The sequence below is a fragment of the Glycine soja genome, chromosome 2, assembly GCF_004193775.1.
Source record: "Glycine soja cultivar W05 chromosome 2, ASM419377v2, whole genome shotgun sequence".
In the NCBI taxonomy this organism is placed as follows: Eukaryota; Viridiplantae; Streptophyta; class Magnoliopsida; order Fabales; family Fabaceae; genus Glycine; species Glycine soja.
The window spans coordinates 16,198,613-16,204,612 of NC_041003.1; the positions used below are offsets into that span (position 1 = coordinate 16,198,613).

The window sequence follows — 6,000 nt, forward strand, 5'->3', positions numbered from 1 at the left end:
TAGTATAACTGGCCATGAACTGTATTGAGTGCTTAAATTGTTATATGGATTCATTCCATCATTGACTTGCCCAAGCCTAAGATTTCTTGCCTCTTTGCCGAAATCCGGATACAAGCCATCAATCTTCTTCCACTGGAGCAATCAACTGGATGGCGGACCATTCCATCAGAGTTTCTCCCATTTGCATGCTAGGTAAAGTCTTTTGCATTGTCTCCATTACGCTTAAACCTTGGAATGATGGGAAGATACCACAACACCTTTGCTGGATGGCCCTTCTTTGAGTTTTCATCAGAACTGCAGTCCTCATCATCCTTCACTTTGTACCATGATGCCCCACACCTAGGGCATTTGGACATTTCTTTGAATTCATACCTGTACAGTATGCAATAATTCGGGCAAGCATAAATCTTCTGATACTCCATACCCATTAGACACAATATCTTCTTGGCCTGATAGTAACTTTTAGGCAACATGTTTTCCTCTAGAAGCAGATCGTGCACTACTTGAAGCTGTGAACTAAAGCTTTTGTCACTCCACCCATATTTGGCCTTGACATTAACTAGACTTAACACTGCCGACAACAGCGTCAAGGAATTCTTGCACCCCGTATACAAAGGCTTCTTTGAATCACTTTGCAATCCTTCATACATAGGAGCATGTACTTGCTGAAAAGACTCTTGTCCAAGGTCACGAATCATATCCTCCAAGTGATCTCCTATTTCTACATCAAACGGTTCAGATTGGGACCTACTCTGCATGTCTGTCAATACACCATGCCATATCCACGTCGTGTAATTCTTCTTAATCCCATCACACAATAGATGCTCCCATATGTCGTCCAGTATTTGTCGCCTTCCGTTCAAACAATTGATACAAGGAGAATAATATTTTCCATCTTCATACGGTCGACTTCTTGCTGAATCAAATTGCAAGAACTGCTCGACGCCTTCCTCATATTCTGGGTTGATGCGACTTTCATTCATCCAATTTCGATCCAGCTAAGTAATAACTCTGTGATACTCACAAAGTTATTCGATGCATGAAAATATCACTTTTTTTATTATAGGTGTGGCCCTATCCCATTCAGGAAGACCATCTTTTATGGTAGGTTCATACGTCAGGGTTAATTCTATTTTGTTAAATTTGACAAAATTTCGGCAGTGTTTTGCATTGGTTTCCAAGTACACGACATGAAATCGGTGAAATTAATTTCCCGATAATCAAGTATGCACTCAAAGAACAACTAGAAATGCATTGTACCAAAATTTCATCAAATTAAACAAAATAATGTTAACCTTAATGCATGAATCTACCATAAAAATATTAGTCTCCCTAAACTGTCCAAACGGACAATTCAAGATTGAATACAGTGATTAATGCAAACTGTCTGCAAGAATCATTGCATTCAGTCTCAAATGGGAATCTAAGGTTCTCTCATCATGAACACAATTTGTATATCATATATCAGTTGTCTTTAATGGCAGTGAAAAGGTAATAAAAAGATTAATCGGTAACAAACATTTGTACCTGTGATGATGAGCAGCATGATCCAAAATGAAATGAACAATCTAACAAATAACTCAATGACCATCTACATCAATCATCAAACAGATATCAATATGTGACAATGAGTAGGCTTAAAGTATGACAAATATCAATTGACGACGTCAATGCCTCAAAATCATAAGTCTAACTAGCATACACAGTAGTGAGGACAGTCATACAATGTGAATAAGTCAAACAATTTCAAAATTTGACTTTTGTAAGTAGTTCTTCAAGATAATCTTCAATTCTTAGGACCCATCCCTCTTTGTTGGTTTCTAGGTATTGGACTCCTAGGAATTATTATAATTGGGCTATTGATTATATGGCATTGCAAACCAAGATGTGTGTCTGATTTTTAAGCAAGTTAATGTGTCATGATTTTGAAGAAAGTTAATGTCTCATCATTTTCAAGCAAGTTAAAATTTCTAGTGCTTCATCAAATGATTATAGCTATTTAGTTTTTCTAAAATTTGTTGCAAGATCAAATTTTCATGACTTGCCAGGTTTATATATTTGCTTTCTTTGTTGTAGTTTTCTAGGCAGACAGCTAGTTTATATATCTGCTTCCTTGGATGACGGGAATAGCTGTAAGCCCACTATTTCGAGCTGCATATTCATCACAAGCTACAAAGCAGAAACTCACTCTGCTAGTTCCATGGCTTTGCAAATCAAATGAAGAACTGGCTTATCCCACCAATCTCAATTTTACTTTACCAGAAGAACTGGTTTATCCCAACAATCTTACTTTATGTTTCCTACTTTCATATCACTACTGTTAGTTCTTATGTTTTTGTCATTCTCATGTGTATTTTTCGGATGCAAGGTGGAGTATAATACTTGGTGGAGAGATTGCTGTCAATTTATACCATCCAGGGATGTTGGCATTGCTATCCTGGAAGAACCAGAACATTTGAAGTGGTATCCTACTAAGCTTGGATGAAGGTAGAAGCTAATTGACTATATTTTTGTTTAGATGCAGATGATTTATCTAATGTTCCTTATACCTTCAACAAATATCAGATTATGAGAAAGAGATAGAAATAGTGTAAACTATGACCAAAGAGGAGTATTTGGCCATTTTAAGGAGGTAAATACTTGTGATTTACCTTGAGAAGGGGCAGAGAAGTAACTGCAATTTTATATTTTATAAGACATAGCAATAGTACTATAGTAGTGTTTGTAGCAGATAAAGTTGCATAGAATTTGATGTTATATATGATTTTTTTACTTTGGTTATTTTTGAAATTGATTTTACAGAAAGAGCAGTGGATATTATAAGACATAGCTTGCATGCTTGGGACATGCATGCAAGCTATGTCTTCTCACTAGCTACCTAGGTTTACAATCTAGCTATCTATCTAGCTAGTGAACTTCACATTCTAGCTGTCAACATTGTAATTGGTGCTAAGCTCACAGTTCCAATGTTATGTGCTTGTCCAATTCAAAATCAGACAACAAGATGGTTCACCTCTTTGCTGGTTTAGTTGGTGAAGTATGGTGACACTATTAAGTCCATAGGAAGCTTATAAGAATTGGAAAAGGAAAGAAATTGATGATAATTTTGTTACTGCATTTCACACCTCAACTTGATATTTTATTCTCATACTTATTCTACATTAACTAACATTCATTCATTTTCTATATGGGACCTATAATTTCTTTTATGTTCCTGTGCTCTTGTGTGCAGAAGAATGTCTTGTAGTGAGCTCTCAATTTCTGTTTGTTATACAATTTCCTTAAAATGGTTATACAATTTTTATTGGGACTGTTTCTAGCATAATTGATAAGAGGTTCAATCTCCATGTCCTTGAGGAACATAGAAGTTAGAACACATGACAAGAATAAAGATTAAGAGCCATGTTAAATAATGGAAGAACTTAGTTCAGGTTTAGCATTTTAAATATGGCAATGTTAGAAACTAGTTCAGGTTCAGGTTTAGCTCAATGCTGCATGTTGTTATTGATGAACAGAAAGAATGCATAATTTGAGTTGTGATTGTTTGGAACATGCAGAATAGCAAATGATAGATATAAGGCACAATCTGAAAGTTCTTGAGGAAGAAAATGAATCTTTAAAAGTGAAACTTTGATAGGCTTCAAATGAGGTTCACTTGGCTCACAATAGAATCCAAGATGCACATAAATTCGATCTAACCATGATTTTTTTTGGGCCATGATAAAGAGGTTGATAAAGATGCACCAGTAGAAGTTGACACTGGTTCTGGCAGTCATTCTGGTACCAAGGATATTATTGAATGTAATGATGAACATGTTGGAAAGTCAGTATCAAATGATCTGGTAGATGATAGTCAACAAACCTCTACCCTTGAAGATTCTTGTAAGAAAAGTGAACTAACTGAATCTCAAACAACAACTTGCAATGAGGACGACCAAAGTCATTCTGCTTTGAGTAAGAGACTAAAAGCTAACAACTGTGCTTCAAATTGGTTTGGATTATTCTATGCAATTATTGTTTGGCACTAATAAATCGTTTATTTACTTTTCTTAAAATATGCAGGGTTTGAGACCTCACTTTGTGGTCATGAACTTAAAGCGGGTATGGGTTTGGCTGCTGCTGCCAAGGTTTTTGAAGCACATCGAATATCTGCAGAAGAATTTAGAAGTTTTGCATTATCCATAATTAAGAATGAAAATCTTATTCTGAAGTTCAGAGAGAGGTATCTGCTGTGGGAAAAGGATGCTCCTCTTGTACTTGGAATGACCGTATTTGGTTTAGACTTACCTGTTGAGCCCAAAGATACAAATCTAGTGGGATTGGATGATGCAGTGAAGGCCAAGTGTGATGCTCCTGGACCAGCTTCATTTGGACGTAGATGGAGACTTTGGCCTATGAATTTTCAAAGATTCAAGACAATTGATCACACTAATAGTGTATCAAGTGAGGAGGTATTTGTAGATTCTAAGTCTGATTGCCAAACTTCTGTTGTCGAGCCATCTCCAACATCTGCTATGCCCATTTCCAAATTCATTTCTATTTCACAGGTAACCACTACCATTGAATTTGGTTCTCCAAACAAGGCTAATTCCAACAGTGTTCATGGGAGTGCATTAGGTGCCAAAGAAGTGGATGCTTCAAGGAAGAATCTTGGATGGCCATACAACCCTTTCCATGTGCCAGAAGATGTCAAGAAGCATGGATGGGGAGTTAGAGATATCTTTGTTTCCTCTTAGTCTGCTGAGATTTTCATGATCTAGAATGAAACTTTCTTTATTTTTCCTTAGGCATTGGAGTCGCCATACCCTTGAGGGTGCTAAACTTGAAGCTGAGTGGAATGACAAGTTTGTGGAATATGAGAAAAAATACAGTGAGGAAGCTGCAAAGCTGAAGGCTATTATTGCTGGCAAATTACCAGCTGGTTGGGAGAAAGCACTTCCGGTGAGTAAACTAACAAACTTCTAGGTTTCTCCTAATATTTATTTTGAGCTATATCTCCTTAGTAGTTGAATGGTGGGTAATCCAATTTTACTGAATGGTGGTGATTTGTTTCCATGTTTTGTTATACTCATTAACTTTCCTAATTACAATTAAATTTCATATTAAGTACATTGCATCTTCATTCATCATCCATCTTTTTGCTTCATGCATGTATAGCCTTCGAACTTTTAAGATAAATAAAACTTGACTTCCATCATTTGTTTCTGGATTATTGACTACCCTTCTAATTAAATTTCAACTTTCAGACATACATTCCAGAAAGCCCTGCAGATGCTACAAGAAATCTGTTTCCGCAAAATCTAAATGCCCTTTGTCTTCACTGACTACATGAGAGCTGCCATAAGGATTTCTGCACTGTGTGAAGCTGGAGTTATTTATGTGATGACTCATGATTTGATTGGACTTTGAGAGGATGGGCCAACTCATCAGCCAATAGAGAATTTGGCAAGCTTCAAGGCAATGCCAAACACTTTGATGCTTCGTCCAGCTGATGGTAATGAAACTGCTGGATCATACAAAGTTGCTATGGTTAACAGGAAGAGACCCTCAATTGTTGCACTTTGTAGGCAAAAGTTCACCCAAATTCTAGGAACTCCTATTGAGGGAGTTGAAAAGGGTGGCTACACCATTTCAGACAACTCATCAGGTAACAAGCCTGATGTTATTTTGATTCGAATTGGTTTTGAGTTGGAAATTGTTGTTGCTGCTGCTAAGGATCTAAGGAAGGAAGGAAAAACAGTTATAGTTGTTTCTTTTGTTAGCTGGGAACTTTTTGATGAGCAGACAGATGAATACGACGAGAATGTTCTACCTGCTTCAGTAATAGCTAGAGTTAGCATTGAGGCAGGATCAACATTTGGTTGGCACAACATTGCTGGACGCAAAGGAAAGGCCATAGGCATTGATTGATTTGGAGCAAGTGCTCTAGCAGGAAAAATATACAAGGAGTTTGGTATCACCAAGGAAGTTGTTATTGTTGCCGCCAAAGAACTTTCGTAG

At 36.9% G+C, this 6,000-nt stretch overlaps 1 pseudogene; it reads left to right on the plus strand.

Annotated features, from left to right (window-relative positions):
* Positions 1-2,117: 2,117 nt before the first annotated feature.
* Positions 2,118-6,000, plus strand: LOC114373184 (annotated as a pseudogene).